We start from the raw sequence: 19,833 nt of genomic DNA on the forward strand, positions 1-19,833 counted from the left end.
AAATCAACTTACTGAAACCCAGCCCAACCAGATAATCACCTCACAAAAGCCGGGATCAGGAGCACAGCAAACAAGAGACAAGAGGAATACATCAGTGAATGGAGGAAGGAGGTGAGAGCATCCCAGAAGCTGATGGTGTACAAGAGCCTGCAAAGAGACTTCAAACTGGCCCCATATCTGGAGAAACTAGGGAACCCCAGAGATCGGAAAATCCTGACCTTCTACAGACTGAGCGCCCACAGCCTGGCCGTCGAATCTGGACGGCATCGACAGAGCTACATACCTAGAGATAGCAGACTGTGCCAGCAGTGCCACCTGGAGGCGGTGCAGGATGAGGCTCATTTCCTGATATACTGTCCCAAATACTCAGCAGTGAGGGACATCCACTTTAGGAGACTGTCTGATCTCTGCCCAGACTTCAGCTCCATGGAGGAGGAAGAGAAACTGCCCATCCTGCTGGGAGAGGAAGAGAACACTGTGGACATAGCAGCACAATATATCACAGACTGAGAGGAGCCTGATATGCCATGGACTCCTATACACCGACCCCGGGTGTGTCCCTATTTCTAAACCCCCTATTTCCTGCATGCTTTGGCAATACTTATGTATAATTTTAGACCTGCCAATAAAGATTGATTGATAGATATGTGATAGATAGATAGATAGATAGATAGATAGATAGGAGATTGATCAAGAGATGGAGAGATATACAGTACAGACCAAAAGTCTGGACACACCTTCTCATTCAAAGAGTTTTCTTTATTTTCATGACTGAAAATTGTAGATTTACACTGAAGGCATCAAAACTATGAATTAACACATGTGGAATTATATACATAACAAAAAAGTGTGAAACAACTGAAAATATGTCATATTCTAGGTTCTTCAAAGTAGCCACCTTTTGCTTTGATTACTGCTTTGCACACTCTTGGCATTCTCTTGATGAGCTTCAAGAGGTAGTCACCTGAAATGGTCTTCACTTTACAGGTGTGCCCTGTCAGGTTTAATAAGTGGTATTTATTGCCTTATAAATGGGGTTGGGACCATCAGTTGCGTTGTGGAGAAGTCAGGTGGATACTCAGCTGATAGTCCTACTGAATAGACTGTTAGAATTTGAATTATGGCAAGAAAAAAGCAGCTAAGTAAAGAAAAACGAGTGGCCATCATTACTTTGAGAAATGAAGGTCAGTCAGTCTGAAAAATTGGGAAAACTTTGAAAGTGTCCCCAAGTGCAGTCACAAAAACCATCAAGCGCTACAAAGAAACTGGCTCACATGCGGACCGCCCCAGGAAAGGAAGACCAAGAGTCACCTCTGCTGCGGAGGATAAGTTAATCCGAGTCACCAGCCTCAGAAATCGCAGGTTAACAGCAGCTCAGATTAGAGACCAGGTCAATGCCACACAGAGTTCTAGCAGCAGACACATCTCTAGAACAACTGTTAAGAGGAGACTGTGTGAATCAGGCCTTCATGGTAGAATATCTGCTAGGAAACCACTGCTAAGGACAGGCAACAAGCAGAAGAGACTTGTTTGGGCTAAAGAACACAAGGAATGGACATTAGACCAGTGGAAATCTGTGGTTTCGTCTGATGAGTCCAAATTTGAGATCTTTGGTTCCAACCACCGTCTCTTTGTGCAACGCAGAAAAGGTGAACGGATGGACTCTACATGCCTGGTTCCCACCGTGAAGCAAGGAGGAGGAGGTGTGATGGTGTGGGGGTGCTTTGCTGGTGACACTGTTGGGGATTTATTCAAAATTGAAGGCATACTGAACCAGCATGGCTACCACAGGTGGCTACTTTGAAGAACCTAGAATATGACATATTTTCAGTTGTTTCACACTTTTTTGTTATGTATATAATTCCACATGTGTTACTTCATAGTTTTGATGCCTTCAGTGTGAATCTACAATTTTCATAGTCATGAAAATAAAGAAACTCTTTGAATGAGAAGGTGTGTCCAAACTTTTGGTCTGTACTGTATATGAAATAGATAGATAGAAATCTGCACGATGTCCTAGACTTAAATCTGACCAAGGACAACATCCGCGTGGAGTTTGTATGTTCTCCCCGTGTTTCCGTGGGTTTCCTCCGTTTTCCTCCCAGACTCCAAAGACAAACTGATGGGAAACTTAGATTGTGAGCTCCATTGGGGACAGTTGGATGCTAATGTCTGTAAAGCGCTGCAGAATATGTCAGTGTTATATAAATGTGTATAATAAATGGATAAATATTGGATGGATAGATAGATTAATGATAGACATGTAGATAGCTAGACAGATATGAGATAGATATCAAAGCCACAAAAAAACTCAATCTAAACTAATAACACACAAATAGCCTTTTGCAAGTATTTCTTGGAGTGGTATTTCTTAGTCACACATTTGTGTGTGTGTGTGTGTGGGGGGGGGGGGGGGTGCAGATGTTTATCTTTCCTAAAGAAAAGCCTTTGGGAAAACACCTGATAAGGCCCCATTCACACATACATGTTTATTTTTGCACCCACATCGCGATGCAGAACCATGGAAGCAAAATAGCAAACATCCTATTGACAAAAGGTATTTCCATAAAGCTGGGGCTACGAGGCAACATGTGTCACCCGCCATGAAGATCACAATGCCACATTGTGAACGCATCTAATGAATATCCATGGAGCTGTGATGTGACACGCTGTAACTGATGCTTTTATCTATTTCTATTTCAGTTGCCAAGCTTTAGGTGGCCCCCAACGCTATGTTGGATACCCTCAACACCGTCAAGGTGTCACTACATGTTGCTGCTCTCCGGAGGAGATGGTAAAGTATGGTGCACCCCAATGTGACATAATTCCAGAGAGTCAAGGTCTGCAGTAAATCATTGTGCTTCTTTACTGGAGGAATTCAAGTGCAAAACAATATAGGCAGTGCACTGAGCTGGCTTCCCCAGTGTCCTCCCTGGCAGAAGAAGGGTTTGATGATGAGAAAAGGCCTGAGCTAGCTGTCCATCTCTCTCTCAGAAGGCTGGCACCCTGACTAAAGGTTTGTGTCCTAGGGTCTATGGCTCAGTCAGTCGGCTGGATTCCCTGGTCAAGGGGCTCGTAACCCAAGGTCTATGGTAGAGTATCCCCATCTCAGCATCTTCTTCTGGTGACTTATGCAGTCTGGCAGAGTCCCTCCTACTAAACACTGGTCCCTATAAGCCGACCACTAGGGGCTGTGACTGTTCTACTTTTATACAGTTTCTAACTGATCTTCTAGTGAGAAAGGTGAAACCGGAGAAGCACAGCCTAACAGAAACAGGTTTGCAATTCATGGCTACCATAGACTTGCATTATGCCTCAATGCAAATCAATGGGAATTAGTAAGCAGTTTTCAGAAGTTTACAACCATCTGGCAGAGCTAAACCAGATGGTCAAAAGTTCACTGTTTCTGGTTTTTCCCTCCAAAACTCAGCTCTTAAAGACATCTGTCAGCAGATTTGTACCTATGACACTGGCTGACCTGTTACATGTGCGCTTGGCAGCTGAAGGCATCTGTGTTGGTCCCATGTTCACATGTGTCCTGCTTTCTCTGCAACTGCCGTGCCCTTTTCACTTTGATTTACCGAGCCAGGCAGTGTAAATGTGATCATGTCTGGCCCTGACTTCTCCTAAAGTCAATCATGGTGCAGAGGGCCTGGCAGTTTCAGAGAGAGCAGAGCCTTTCGGTGTAATGACAACGCCCCCGTTGCTCCTAGAGTCTCATTTGCATATATTAAAACTTCATTTTTCTCAGCAGTGTGGGCAAATATGAACCATGGATGCCTTCAGCTGCCAAGCGCACATGTAACAGGTCAGCCAGTTTCATACCTACAAATCTGCTGACAGATGCCCTTTAATAGTCCCTTATGACAGCAGTAGAAGATTACTAGCTTTGCAGTGTAGAGACTGGAAATTCCCAAAGTATTACACCATCGGCTGACGAATGTCAGGAAGGAAGCATTCCCTCACTCATCGGGTAATCGGCAGCACTGTTAGGGTCCATTCACACTTCCGTTTTTTCTTTCCTGATCTGTTCCGTTTTTTGCGGAACAGATCAGGACCAGATCTGGACCCATTCATTTTCAATGGGTCCTGGAAAAAATCGGACAGCACAATGTGTGCTGTCCGTTTCCGTTGTTCCGTTCCGCATGTCCGTTTAAATATAAAACATGTCCTATTCTTTTCCGCAAAATTCGGATCCTGGTACAATACAAAGTCAATGGATCCGCAAAAAACGGAAGACATTCGGATGTCATTCCGTATGTCTTCCGTTTTTTGCGGAATCCGTTCCTGGAAACACATAGCAAATAATTTTTTTATTTTTTATTTTTCACTTTTTTTTCAAAGAAATCCAAACAACTTTATTTGATTATTGAATGTATACATGTTTCCGTTTTTTGCGGATCCGCAAAAAACGGATGACATACGGATGACATACGGAAACATTTTCAGGAACAACGGATCCGCAAAAAACGGACCGAAATTCGGATTATAGAAAAATACTGACATGTGAATGTAGCCTTATACTCCTAGGTCATCACTGACGAGCGTTCCTACGAATGCTTATTAGTGATGATCTGCACTATTATCTGCTGGTGTAATACAGCCCTGTGTGAACTGGCTCTGATTTAACCCTTTGCACAATTCAGCGCAAATACATGGCAATAGCAGTGCAAATGAACAGGACATGTCATCTAAAAAGCAATTCAAGAATATAAAACAGTATAAGCTCAAGCAACAGCATAAATCACAGTGCAAGTTAACCCTTCAAAATGCACTAAAGTAGTGAGTTGATGACTTTGCAGAACAGCAATAGAGGAAATGTTTACAAACATCCAATGTTACTCCCCAAAGTAACATTGTTCTATTTATTTATTTATGTATTTATTTATTCATGCATTGTTCTATCTATCTATCATTATCTATCGACAGTATATCTGTCTATCCATCTATCTGTCTATATATCTATCCATCGGTCTGTCTATATTCTATTATCTACATCTATCTATCTATCTATCTATCTATCTATCTATCTATCATCTATCTATTTCTATTATCCCTATTTAACATCAATCTATCTATCTAGAAGCAGGGGGTTGATGAAAGAGATTGTTGTAGAAACGCATAGTTTTGCATAGGAGCTGTAGACTCAAACGTTTAGGAGATTATTTAGAGACTATCTGCGTGGCTGTGTCATTTTACATTAGCTGCTGTTCACACAGTCGTCTCCTGGACCCAGGTTCAGTTGGATAGAATAAAGCGATGTTCTTACTCCTGTGCGGGCCTCGCTGCTGGATACGGTTCTGGGTTATAAATCAATATCCTCTGAAGATGATTACATTACGCAGGGAAATACATATTCAAGGTAATACACAGCAGCGGTATAAATGACATTTACCTCGCCATTTGTCAAAATACAACATTATATGCCGCCTCCGTTCCCATGCAGCGTGAACTGGATTCCCCCGCATTTCTTTATATTTTTGTGTTAATAATAAGATGGAGCAGATTCCTCGGGAGTCAGGATACGTTTCAGTTAAAGGGACATTTCCATCAATTATTTTTAGTCACATATTAACAACTTATATGTAAATATTCAATGTATTTTTTAAATAAAAGAATAGGTCGATGGTTTTCTGGATATAATTTAGTCACTCCATGTATTCTACTTCCTGTCCTGTCTCTTCAATTTCCTTCTTTCGTTGGACGTTTAGCACAGCAAATAGCCGCGACTTTCTCACGCAGACCATTAACTGCGACCACAAAGGGAAAGGGATAAATGACTCACCATTACACTGATAATTGTGCAGTGCTCTTCTGTGGCCATCCTCATCTAGATCTATCAACAGAACAATAGAGCGGTCATATTGCTATCCCAATTCTACTAATCTACTATTTTACTAGCAGATGCCATTTAACCCTCATAGCTGTAGTAAACTGACAATGGGTTCCCTATCTACCCATTTAATTTTCAATGGTATAGACCTGCCGAAATGAAAAACAATAAGTCAATTCTTTGACTTTTGAGTTTAAAAAAAATACCACTTTCTGATGGAAATGTCCCTTTAATATAGCATTCCAGTAGACACTGTGTGTAATTAAAATCATATACATTGAATGTCAAGAGACTCACTCCAGGTTACCAAAACTGGGAAAGTTTAAAGAAAAGACATCTGGGAGCGCTACTGCACATTGTTTATTATCAAGTTTGTGAACTGAGGGAGCTGTCGGAAGTCCAACCCTGGGCGCCTTATATGCCGAAACCTCTGGGGAAGGAGGCAAGTTCATCCAAACTGCATATGTCCGCAACTTTATGTAGCCATGGAGAGCCCGATGGTAGAGACTCGCTAGCCGAGTTCAATGGAGTCTGAAGCTCTTGACCTGAAGGTGGGAGGTTTAGAAAAATTAGATGACGTGAAAAAGTCAAAGATTGGTTTCAAATCCACTCAAGTGATTCCTATGTTCCTTCCCAATAAGGTCGCATTTTAGAACATTGTCACCATATGTGAAGGTAAGAGCCTACATCAGATTGGCAATGCCAACAAAAATGGATGGGTTTTATACCACCTACTAATTGGTTTAAAGCAGACTAGCCGCTTTCATATAAATAAAAGATACTTGACCCTCAAAAAATTAAAGCAGGGGAGCAGAGTGTGGCATTTAGATATTTTTATACAATTTACCCATTAATTGTGGTATGTGGCAGTTTTTGCAATGTCCTCTAGCCATGTAGAATCCCTCAGTGCATTACCATCCATCAATATTGTAAACAAATGAGATTTAAGTTTGGCAAGTCTTAAGAAATTCGTGTTGAAAGAAGGTTAACTCTAGGATATGTCATCAGGGGCGCGGAGGAGAAGCCCGGATATACACAGTATAGAACTCTTCCTTTGGATGGGGAGTATAAAATATCTTTGTACTATGATAGCCAGAAAATAGGAGATAAAAAAAGACTCGGGTCTCTTCTTCAGGCATTGTATAACAAAGTATCTAAAAGGTTATGAGATGCCTGGTGAAGAGACCTGGGTAGTCTTGAAATCAAGCAGTTTTGTCATTTTTTTTTTCAGTTAGCCATTAAAAGGTATCAACCACTAAGGAATCAAATTAGTATTATTTTCTGGATGATTAGGCCTCCTGCACACGAACATGTGCTGCCCGTTGCTGTATTGCGGACCGCATTTGCGGATCTGCAACACAAGGGGGCCGTTCCGTGGGCATTCCGCATCACAGATGCGGACCCATTCACTTCAATGGGTCTGCAAATCTGGAGATGCGGAATGGTGCGGAACGGAAGCAAAGAACGGAAACCCACGGAAGCACTGCGGAGTGCTTCCGTGGGGTTTCGTCCTGTACTTCCGTTCCGCAAAAAGATAGAACATGTCCTATCTTTTTGTGGAACGGGCGGATTGCAGACCCATTAAAGTGAATGGGTCCGCAATCCGCTGCGGCTGCCCCACGGTCTGTGTTTGTGCATTGCAGCCCGCAACACTGCCCCCTTACAGTAGTATTGCCCTCATTGTACAACCTTCACAGTAGTTTTGTACAGATGTGTGCCCCCTAACAGTAGTCATGCCCTCTCTGTGCCCCTTTCACAGTTGTAATGCACTCTCTGTGCCCCCTTCACAGTAATAATCCTCATTGTGCCCCCTTCATAGTAATAATCCCCATTGTGCCCCCTTCACAGTAATAATGCCCACTGTGCCCTCTTCATTGTAGTAATGCCCTCTGGCTCTGTGCCCCCTCCTTAATAGAAATGCCCATTGTGCCCCCTTCACATTAGTAATGCCCTCTGTGGCTCCTCCATAGTAATAAAGACCTCTGTGCCCCCTCCATAGTAATAAATAGTGATGAGCGGCAGGGGCTAGATTCAAATTTGCAATATTTCATGAATATTTTGTAGAATATTCGTCATATATTTGGGATATCTACTCTGAAGGGGGCACATATCTTTGCATATGTACTGTGAAGGGGCACATATCTTGGTATATGTACTGTGAGGGGGCACATATCTTGGCATATGTACTGTGAGGGGGCACATATCTTGGCATATGTACTGTGAGGGGGCACATATCTTGACATATGTACTGTGAAGGGGCACATATCTTGGCATATGTACTGTGAGGGGGCACATATCTTTGCATATGTACTGTGAGGGGGCACATATCTTGGCATATGTACTGTGAGCGGGCACATATCTTGGCATATGTACTGTGAGGGGGCACATATCTTGGCATATCAACTGTGAGGGGGTACATATTTTGGGATATCTACTGTGAAGGGGCACATATCTTGGCATATCTACTGTGAGGGGGCACATATCTTGGCATATGTACTATGAAGGGGGCATATCTTGACATATTTACTGTGAGGGGGCACATATTTGTTAGTGGACCTGAGGGACTGAAACATTGGGTAGACAATAAAAGTAGGCACATAAGGACTGACTCACATATATCCGCTCTGTGTAAGGTATTTAATCTATAATACATGCAGTTTCATTGCTGTAAGCGCCGTGCAAAATGCCCAAGGGCCCACAGGCCGGCTCTGTATCTATCTATTATCTATCTATCTATATTGAGGGATCTGCATGTGTGAACAGGGCTGGCGGTGACTGAGTTCCTTCAGTTCAGCATCCAGCAGACTCGGGGACAGCCAAGTTGTGCAATTACAAGACGTGGCACCAAAAATAAACACAAATCAAAGACCTTGCCTGTCCGTGTACTAACCAGTATGTCTACTTCAGCCAGGTACAAGTCATAAGGAGATCATTCTCTCAAAGGAGACAGGTCTACCAGCTGCAAGGCTCTGACCCAGACAGTCTGAGGCCTCTTTTTCCCCCCCAGTAAAAATCCCAGTAACTACACCTGAGAGCACTTTAAGCTAGGGGGGATATCTGGGAATAGCTATACTGGAGAGGGGTGGAATGGTAGTTCTCTCTACCAATCCTACCTGCCATTCCAAAAACAAGTTTTAATAAGCCAGTTCCAGTTAATTACATTTTACTGAAACCATACAGCCTTCTGGATTCCTGGTATCTCATTAGACATAAGCACCAAAAGATCATACATGAATATAAACAACACAGCGAGTATTAAAGCATAGCAGCATTTAAAGATGTAATAGAAAATACACAAAACCATTAAATTCTGCCATTCCTGGCCCTTATGTGGGATCATCACCATAAGGCTACATGCACACAACCGCTGTGTGAATTGCGGATCCGCAAAACACGGATGGTGTCCGTGTGTGTTACGCAATTTGCGGAACGGCACGGACAGCAATTGATATAACTGCCTATTCTTGTCCGTTTTGCGGACAAGAATAGGACAGGTTATATTTTTTTTGCGGATCACGGAACGGAGCAACGGATGCGGACAGCACACGGAGTGCTGTCCGCATCTTTTGCGGACCCATTGAAGTGAATGGGTCCGCATCCAAGCCGCAAAAACTGCGGCTCGGATGCGGACCAAAACAACGGTCGTGTGCATGAGGCCTAATACTGAGTATTATGTGTACAACTGGTGACCGTTCTTTTACTATTTTCTACTGGATTATTATTATTTTTTATTACTTGTCAGTGCAGTTTACTCCTTTTTTTTTTTTTACAGTTTTATCATTTTGATTTAGATTTTTTTTTTCATTTCAGTTTCTCCTAAAGGGATTTGTCATATATTCGCGAATTCGAGATTATTTTATTGAATGCGGAAAATCGGCAATGTAGAAGTTCTATGAGTTTCTCCTGGGACTGGAGAAAATGGTTGGCATGTCAGAACATTACAATAGCTTTATATGCAGATAGAATCAAGTGCTCCAATATATTTGCGGTTGCGCTAATCGGCAGTGAATAGAATATTTTTTCGCATTACGTGCAACTTCACATTTTAGCAGGTCTGACTACAGATTACTGATTGGTGCACTAAGTATTGTTGTTGTGAACTTGACATTGCTTCCTTCTCATTGGCCCACAAACAAGAAGCAGAGAGGAATCATGTGTTCAGATGGAAAAAATGCTGAATATTCAATATAACGAATACATGCCGTAGCACTATATTCTAAATATTCGCAAATTCTCAGCAATTGCTGCTGCGAGCAGGTAGACAGAGCAGAGAAGGCAGTGCTTGTACGAGCACTGCCTTCTCTTCAATAGGGATAGGTCATCAATAGTAAAAAGCGGATAACCCCTTTACTAGAGCAGCCTGCATTCAGCTGACAGATATTCAAAGAGAAATTACTGACTTGTCAGTGTTAGCAAAATACTTATATTTCCAAAGAAATATCAGTTCTGGAGCAGCCTCTTTGTATTGTGTCATTCCTCTATTATTCCTCTGAGAAATGCATGAATACATTGAGAACTGTTTGTTACCACTCTCCTAGTGACAGGGTTATGTCCTTCTTCTGCCAGCTCTGATTGGACAGTGTCAGGGTTTGAGCAGACCCACAACACCCTGTGGTCAATTTATTCATACATTTTTAGGAGGAATAACAGAGGGACAACACAGGGTTATAGGAAAAGTTGCCTAAAATTTGAGACATTATGGAAAATATAAGTATCCACCATCTTTTCATCTTTCCCACAATCTTATTGCCTTTCTGCCATTTATGAAGGGAAGAATGTGTAATACGTTTTTGCGCATAGTGTGGGTATCGTCATTTATACCGTACTGTGTATGACATGAGGTATTTAGAGAAGAGAAAACACTGAGCTATTCTCTGACCCCCACTTTCCCAGAAAACGGTTTATCTTGACCGTCGGCTGGCAGGCTTTCCCACACAGCGCAATCATCTGGACGGGAAGCTGGTCCAAGGCTGAGCGCGCTTTAATCTGATGGCTCGACATGCAAGCAACAGGAAAAAACACTGATATCGTACAAACCGGATTCCAAAAAAGTTGGGACACTAAACAAATTGTGAATAAAAACTGAATGCAATGATGTGGAGATGGCAAATGTCAATATTTTATTTGTAATAGAACGTAGATGACAGATCAAACGTTTAATCCGAGTAAATGTATCATTTTAAAGGAAAAATACGTTGATTCAAATTTTCACGGTGTCAACAAATCCCCAAAAAGTTGGGACAAGTAGCAATAAGAGGCTGGAAAAAGTAAATTTGAGCATAACGAAGAGCTGGAAGACCAATTAACACTAATTAGGTCAATTGGCAACATGATTGGGTATAAAAAGAGCTTCTCAGAGTGGCAGTGTCTCTCAGAAGCCAAGATGGGTAGAGGATCACCAATTCCCACAATGTTGCGCAGGAAGATAGTGGAGCAATATCAGAAAGGTGTTACCCAGCGAAAAATTGCAAAGACTTTGCATCTATCATCATCAACTGTGCATAACATCATCCGAAGATTCAGATAATCTGGAACAATCTCTGTGCGTAAGGGTCAAGGCCGTAAAACCATACTGGATGCCCGTGATCTCCGGGCCCTTAAACGACACTGCACCACAAACAGGAATGCTACTGTAAAGGAAATCACAGAATGGGCTCAGGAATACTTCCAGAAACCATTGTCAGTGAACACAATCCACCGTGCCATCCGCCGTTGCCAGCTGAAACTCTACAGTGCAAAGAAGAAGCCATTTCTAAGCAAGATCCACAAGCTCAGGCGTTTTCACTGGGCCAGGGATCATTTAAAATGGAGTGTGGCAAAATGGAAGACTGTTCTGTGGTCAGACGAGTCACGATTCAAAGTTCTTTTTGGAAATCTGGGACGCCATGTCACCCGGACCAAAGAGGACAAGGACAACCCAAGTTGTTATCAACGCTCAGTTCAGAAGCCTGCATCTCTGATGGTATGGGGTTGCATGAGTGCGTGTGGCATGGGCAGCTTGCATGTCTGGAAAGGCACCATCAATGCAGAAAAATATATTCAGGTTCTAGAACAACATATGCTCCCATCCAGACGTCATCTCTTTCAGGGAAGACCCTGCATTTTTCAACAAGATAATGCCAGACCACATTCTGCATCAATCACAACATCATGGCTGCGTAGGAGAAGGATCCGGGTACTGAAATGGCCAGTCTGCAGTCCAGATCTTTCACCTATAGAGAACATTTGGCGCATCATAAAGAGGAAGGTGCAACAAAGAAGGCGCAAGACGATTGAACAGTTAGAGGCCTGTATTAGACAAGAATGTGAGAGCATTCCTATTTCTAAACTTGAGAAACTGGTCTCCTCGGTCCCCAGACGTCTGTTGAGTGTTGTAAGAAGAAGGGGAGATGCCACACAGTGGTGAAAATGGCCTCGTCCCAACTTTTTGGGGATTTGTTGACACCATGAAATTCTGATTCAACATATTTTTCCCTTAAAATTGTACATTTTCTCAGTTTAAACTTTTGCTCCGTGATTTATGTTCTATTCTGAATAAAATATTAGAAGTTGGCACCTCCACATCATTGCATTCAGTTTTTATTCACGATTTGTATAGTGTCCCAACTTTTTGGGAATCCGGTTTCTATTATTTTAGAATGTAAAAAAAAAAAAAAAGGGAAAAAGATCATTCCAGAGGTATTTCTAGGGTGCCCATCGTGCCCCTGACACCCCTCATACCAAGAATGTATTAGAATTACGACTTCAGCGTAAGAAAATAGCTGTAGCAAAGGGACAATAATTTGGTCAAACTGGCACACATTGGGGGTCATTTACCAAGGACTGGTGTGTGTGCACACTGCATCATAAATTAAGGCTAGTTTCACACTAGCACTTGTTACATCCGGCAGGCTGTGCCGGCTTTCTCTGTATCCGGCATTGCCCGAAGCTACAGCGCTGCTGTCCAGACCCGTTAACTGTAATGGGGACCAGCGGAGATCCTGACGCAACCTGCCAGATGTAACAAGCGCTAGTGTGATACTAGGCTTAGCACACCCGCCTACAATCGGTGCAACCAGAATGTAATCTACGCTAGCTCATAGCGGTCATAGATTTCAGTCATCATTTAAGCCAGAGAACTGGAGTAATTGATGATAAATCTGCCCGGGGTAGATGTCTTCTCCCCCCCCCCCCTCCCCCATACACTAAGCCCCCTTTTTGGAATGAGACAAGAGCGGTAGTTAAACACCATTAGCGTACAATTCCCCCCAATTATTAAGAGTTACTAATTCTGGCGCATCTTCACCAGAAAATAAAATTTACACCTGCACGGAAGCGGCATAGATTTTAAAGTGTAATGAGGGTGGCAAGGAGGGGGGAAGTTGCACATTTTTCCACAAAATAGCACTCATGACATAATTTGTGATTTCTGTACTCCACAAAACCGGCGTACACTAACGATACATAGTTACATAGTTAATACAGTTGAAAACATTCCCCCTATGTCTTTATGTAAAAAAAATACTAAAAGGAGATTTAAGGGAGTACAGTATTGATAAGCTATCCTCAGGACTCCCGTCACCCCACCAATTAGCTGTTTGAAGAGGCCATATTCATCCGTCACGTGGCCTATGTGCAGCTCCGTCCCATTGGAGTGAATGGGCCTGGGCTGCAATACCAAGCACAACCACTACGCAATGTATAGCGCTGTGCTTGGAATGCTGTGAGAAGGCCGCAGCGCTAGTCCGAGCTCTGCTGCCCTTTCAAACAGCAGGCCGGCAGGGGGGGTGTCAAGTCGGACTCTCACAGATCTGATATAGATGAGATAGCCTGGATAGGTCATGCATTTTGCACTCCGAGAAAACCCCTATTATAAACATAATCATTGTATAATGAAAAGCTCAGCAACTTTCTGTTATACCTTTTACACTTGTATCCAGTCAAGGCAATGCTCTGGGAGTAAATGCATCAGCAGCTGCACAAACAACAGTGGTAGTTGTTAAAATGTATCAGTCTGGAGGTCATGCTTGTTAGCTCACATAGCTTTGTCCAGCCATCCAATAGAAATCTGATTGGACAACTTCCATTTTGTTCAGTGAGCATTGGTATTCAGAATTTTTGGGCTTTCTGGGGAAAGGCAATGTAGAGGGAAAGTCAATTTAGGGAAATACTTTGCAGCAGGACTCATATAAATGGAGTTATCTACCAGTGGAGCGGCCCCAATACTGCACTTGGTCCCCTGGACACCATCTGCTACTTTTCAGAAGAGATTATTAAGGTGCGGAGTACCCCAATGGGAAATAAGTTCAGAGAGTCAGGGTCTGCAGTAAACCAGTGTGCTTCTTTACTGGAGGAATTCAAGTTCAAAACAATACAGACGAGGCATTAGGCTGGCTTCCTCAGTCTCCTCCTTGGCAGAAGAAGGGTTTGAGGCTGAGGAAAGGCCTGAGCTAGCTCACCCTCCCTCTCTCTCAGAAGGCTGGTACCCTGGCCAAGGGTCTGTGGTAGAGATGAGCGAATCGAAGTTGACGAAGTAGAATTCGATCCGAATTTCAGGAAAAACTCGATTCGCACCAAATCCTAATTTCCTCACGCTTCGTAATAATGAATCGCATTTTTTCCTAAAATGGCTGCTGCACGTGTGAGGACATGGAGCAAGGAACTCTGGGAAGGCGGGGTCATCCATAATGCCATGCATGCAGCCAATCAGCAGCCAGCCAGCCCTGTGATGTCACAGCCCTATAAATAGCCTCAGTCATCTTGGATTCTGCCATTTTCCAGTGTACTTAGTGCAGGGAGAGATGTCAGCAGGCGCGAGGGACAGTGCTAGGAAAGACTTCATTGTGCTAAAAAAAATTTTTTTACAAGTGCAGGGAAATATTATTCAAGTGTAGGGAAAGGATAGGGAAGAATTATTCCACAGCATTTCTGTTGAACAGGGTTCAGTTGGGGAGGTTACAGCCTGGGTAATAGGAACAATCCTATTACACCTTGCTGCACTGACTGGGCACCTGTCACAACCAGACAGCTGAGAAGCTCTGACAGAAGCCTTTCAGAACCTCCTCCTTGAGTTTTCTTTGTTGTGCTGTTCAGTTCCTCATCTCGTTAGCCTCTCTCAGCTGTCATGTAGTTGGACTGATTGCTTCCCTTTAAATTCCTCCCCATAATGCATTACTGGGCGGCTTATACTTCTTCCTGGAGTGTGTGTGTGCATGCTGATCCTATTTCCCAGTCTGCTACTAAGTTAAGTGCTGTACTTTTATCTGTTATTTTCTGTTTGCTGGATCCCAGGTGACCCTGACTCCCTCCGTGTCTGGTGTAGGGAGCCGGTGGTCGTGTCCCCTCACTATTGTAGGGTGTTCAGGTGTTATATAGTCGAGGTACGTGGATATGCAACCATCCACCTCTGGGATTTTTGCATAGGCTGAGCAGCCAGGGAAAGTGCCAGGTTTTGTGTAGGGGTCTCCCTTTTGGTTCCTTAGCTTTGGATCCAGTGAGTCATATATGCATGTTGCATTGTCTTGTTTCCTGTACACCGTCCGTGACATTATAAGCCGCCAAAACCGTCTCAAGCATGGATCCGGTTTCACTTTTGGCTGAACGCTTCCAGGGTCTTTCATTGGAGGTAGCTGATCTCCGTAAGACTTTTTCTCAGCTTCAAGTGACCGGTTCAGCTTGCGTTCATGGAGTTTGTTCTGAGCCTAAGATCTCGCTCCCGGATACGTTCTCCGGGGGTAGTGAGAATTTTGTGCGTTTTAGAGAGGCTTGCAAACTCCATTTCAGCCTTCTTCCCCATTCCTCTGGTGATGAGGAACGGAGGGTGGGGATCATTATATCGCTGCTCAGGGGTAACGCTCAGTCTTGGGCCTTTTCGCTGCCGGAGGGGGCACGGCCTCTCCGTTCAGTGGATGAATTCTTTTTAGCCCTGGGTCAGATATATGATGATCCGGATCGTATTGCTCTGGCTGAGTCTAGACTACGTCTATTATGCCAGGGTAAACAATCCGCAGAGATATACTGCTCAGAATTTCGGAGATGGGCAGCTGATACTGGTTGGAATGATGCTGCACTCCGAAGTCAATTTTGCCATGGTCTTTCAGAGGGATTGAAAGATGCATTTGCCTTTCATGAGAGGCCTATTTCCTTGGACTCTGCTATGTCTCAGGCCGTTCGTATTGACAGGCGTCTTAGAGAGAGAGGAGAGATATCTCCTTCCTGTCATACTCAGTCCCAGGACAGTGCAGCGGTCTCATTCTGTGCGCAGGGGTCTCGGTCGCTGTCAGCCCCTTCTGAGCAGGAGCCCATGCAGCTGGGGTTGATTGCTTCTGACAATAGAAGATTCAGCTCGCATGGGAGGGTTTGTTTTTGTTGTGGAGGTATAAATCATTTGGCAAATGTTTGTCCCTCTAGGAGATTCAGGCAGTTTTCTGGGAGTAATAAAGAAACAAACAGGAAAAAAATATTTTAAAAATGTTCCGTCTGTTACTATTGGCAGGGTTGAGGCGGAAATTGAAGGTTTTACGTTTGCTTGTAGTTCCCGTTTTGTCCTGCCTGCTAGGGTGGCGCTAGAGAGCAAGAGCATTTTTTGTGAGATTTTTGTGGATAGTGGAGCAGCTGTCAATCTCATTGATAATCAATTTGCAATAACTCATGGTTTCCAGGTGCGCACTTTGGGAAAGGATATTCCTGTTTTTGCTATTGATTCCGCTCCACTTTCTCAGAAATCATTAAAGGGCATAGTTCACAATATCCGTTTAATTGTGAGTAATGCTCATGTTGAGGATGTGTCATGTTTCGTCCTTAGCGGTTTGCCTACTCCTCTAGTGTTGGGGCTACCCTGGCAAACTAAACATAACCCCACCATTGATTGGCAAGCGAGGCAAATAAATGATTGGAGTGACTTTTGCAGAGAGAATTGCCTCATGACATCTGTTTCTGAGGTTGCTACTAAGACTGTACCATCTTTTCTCTCTGAATTTTCGGATGTCTTCTCTGAGAGTGGAGTTCAGGATTTGCCCCCGCACAGGGAGTACGATTGCCCTATTAATCTCATCCCAGGCGCCAAGCTGCCTAAATCTCGTTTATACAATCTTTCCCAACCTGAGAGGATCTCTATGCGTGCTTATATCTCTGAGAGTCTGAGAAAAGGACACATACGACCCTCGAAGTCACCTGTTGCCGCTGGTTTTTTCTTTGTTAAGAAAAAAGATGGTTCTTTAAGACCTTGTCTGGATTTCAGGGAGCTGAACAGTATCACTATTCGTGACCCTTATCCGCTTCCTCTGATCCCGGACCTGTTTAACCAGGTTGTTGGGGCTAAAGTCTTTTCCAAATTAGATCTAAGAGGGGCATACAACCTGGTCAGGGTCAGGGGTCAGAGAAGGAGATGAATGGAAGACGGCCTTCAATACCCCTGAGGGCCATTTAGAAAATTTGGTTATGCCTTTTGGTTTGATGAATGCCCCAGCCGTTTTTCAGCATTTCGTGAACAGCATTTTTTATCATTTGATGGGAAAATTTGTATTAGTGTATTTGGATGACATTTTGATTTTTTTCTCCTGATTTCAAAACTCATAAGGAACATTTACGTCAGGTCTTGCTCATCCTGCGGGAGAATAAATTATATGCGAAACTGGAAAAATGTGTGTTTGCGGTTCCAGAAATTCAATTTCTGGGGTTTCTTCTCTCCGCTTCTGGTTTTCGCATGGACCCCGAGAAGGTCCACGCTGTGCTTGAGTGGGAGCTTCCTGAGAATCAGAAGGCGCTGATGCGTTTTTTGGGCTTTGCCAATTATTACAGGAAGTTTATTTTGAATTATTCCTCTATTGTTAAACCACTCACTGATATGACCAGAAAGGGGGTAGATTTTTCTTCTTGGTCAGTAGAGGCACGTAAGGCTTTTTCTAATATCAAGGAGAGTTTTGCTTCCGCTCCCATCTTGGTGCAACCTGATATTTCTTTACCCTTCATAGTTGAGGTTGATGCTTCTAAAGGTGGGTGTGGGGGCGGTCTTGTCTCAGGGTTCCTCTCCTGCCAAATGGCGACCGTGTGCCTTTTTCTCGAAAAAACTCTCCTCCACAGAGAGAAATTACGATGTGGGAGATAGGGAATTGTTAGCCATCAAGTTGGCTTTTGAGGAATGGCGCCATTGGCTAGAGGGAGCCAGACACCCTATTACCGTATTTACTGACCATAAAAATCTGGCCTACTTGGAGTCAGCCAAGCGTCTGAACCCGAGACAGGCCAGATGGTCTGTGTTCTTTTCTAGGTTTAATTTTGTTGTCACGTCCCGCCCTGGGGTTAAGAATGTGAAGGCAGATGCCCTGTCACGTTGTTTTCCGGGAGGCGGGAATTTTGAAGACCCGGGTCCCATTTTGGCTGAAGGTGTGGTGGTCTCTGCTCTTTTTTCTGAATTGGAGGCAGAGGTGCAGGCAGCCCAGTCACAGGCTCCTGATCTTTGTTTGTGCCTCTCGCTTTAAGACACAAGATTCTTAAGGAACACCACGATACGGTCCTTGCTGGGCACCCGGGCGCAAGAGCCACACTGGATCTCATCGCTCGGAGATTCTGGTGGCCTGCGCTTCGTAAGTCGGTTGAGGGTTTTGTGGCAGCCTGCGAGACTTGCGCTCGTGCCAAAGTCCCTCATTCACGGCCATCAGGTCCTCTTCTTCCCTTACCCATTCCTTCCCGTCCTTGGACACATCTGTCCATGGACTTCATAACGGACCTGCCTCATTCCTCGGGGAAGACTGTGATTCTGGTGGTGGTGGACCGTTTTAGCAAAATGGTGCATTTCATCCCTTTTCCTGGTTTGCCCAATGCTAAGACGCTGGCGCAGGCATTTATTGATCACATTGTCAAATTGCACGGTATTCCTTCAGACATAGTCTCTGATAGGGGCACGCAGTTTGCTTCCAGATCCTGGAAGGCTTTCTGTTCTCGCTTGGGGGTTCAGTTGTCATTCTCTTCTGCTTTCCACCCGCAGTCGAATGGCCAGACAGAGCGCATCAATCAGAATCTGGAGACATATCTGCGCTGTTTTGTGGCGGAGAATCAAGAGGATTGGTGTTCTTTTTTGTCCCTTGCTGAGTTTGCTTTGAATAACCGTCGTCAGGAGTCCTCTGATAAGTCACCATTTTTTGGTGCATATGGGTTTCATCCGCAGTTTGGGACTTTCTCGGGAGAGGGGTCTTCTGGTTTACCTGATGAGGACAGATTCTCCTCGTCTTTGTCATCTATTTGGCAAAAGATTCAGGATAATCTAAAGAGCATGAGTGAGAGATATAAGCGTGTGGCAGATAAGAGACGTGTGCTTGGTCCGGACCTGAATGTTGGTGATCTGGTGTGGTTGTCTACCAAGAATATCAAATTGAGGGTTCCCTCCTGGAAGTTGGGTCCTAGGTTTATTGGGCCTTACAAAATCCTGTCTGTCATCAATCCTGTTGCCTACCGTCTTGATCTTCCTCAGACTTGGAAGATCCATAATGTTTTTCATAAGTCCTTATTGAAACCTTATGTTCAACCCATTGTACCCTCGCCTTTGCCTCCTCCTCCGATTATGGTTGATGGGAATCTTGAATTTCAGGTCTCTAGGATTGTGGATTCTCGTCTTGTCCGCGGTTCTCTTCAGTACCTCGTTCATTGGGAGGGTTATGGTCCTGAGGAGAGGATGTGGGTCCCAGTGACGGACATTAAGGCCTCTCGTCTCATCAGGGCTTTCCATAGGTCCCATCCTGAGAAGGTGGGCTCTGAGTGTCCGGAGTCCACTCGTAGAGGGAGGGGTACTGTCACAACCAGACAGCTGAGAAGCTCTGACAGAAGCCTTTCAGAATCTCCTCCTTGAGTTTTCTTTGTTGTGCTGTTCAGTTCCTCATCTCGTTAGCCTCTCTCAGCTGTCATGTAGTTGGACTGATTGCTTCCCTTTAAATTCCTCCCCATAATGCATTACTGGGTGGCTTATACTTCTTCCTGGAGTGTGTGTGCATGCTGATCCTATTTCCAAGTCTGCTACTAAGTTAAGT

The 19,833-nt window shown here is 44.0% G+C and overlaps 1 protein-coding gene across 1 annotated transcript in view; it reads right to left on the reverse strand.

Moving 5' to 3' along the window:
• STON1 (stonin 1) overlaps positions 1-323 on the reverse strand; it is a 128,137-nt gene extending 127,814 nt beyond the window's left edge. The window contains exon 1 of the mRNA XM_044292486.1: positions 284-323. The gene's annotated coding sequence lies outside the window, so the exon portion shown is untranslated. The remainder of the gene's footprint in view (positions 1-283) is intronic.
• Between the last annotated feature and the right edge of the window lie 19,510 nt (positions 324-19,833).

The sequence above is a fragment of the Bufo gargarizans genome, chromosome 4 (genome assembly GCF_014858855.1).
Source record: "Bufo gargarizans isolate SCDJY-AF-19 chromosome 4, ASM1485885v1, whole genome shotgun sequence".
Taxonomy (NCBI): domain Eukaryota; kingdom Metazoa; phylum Chordata; class Amphibia; order Anura; family Bufonidae; genus Bufo; species Bufo gargarizans.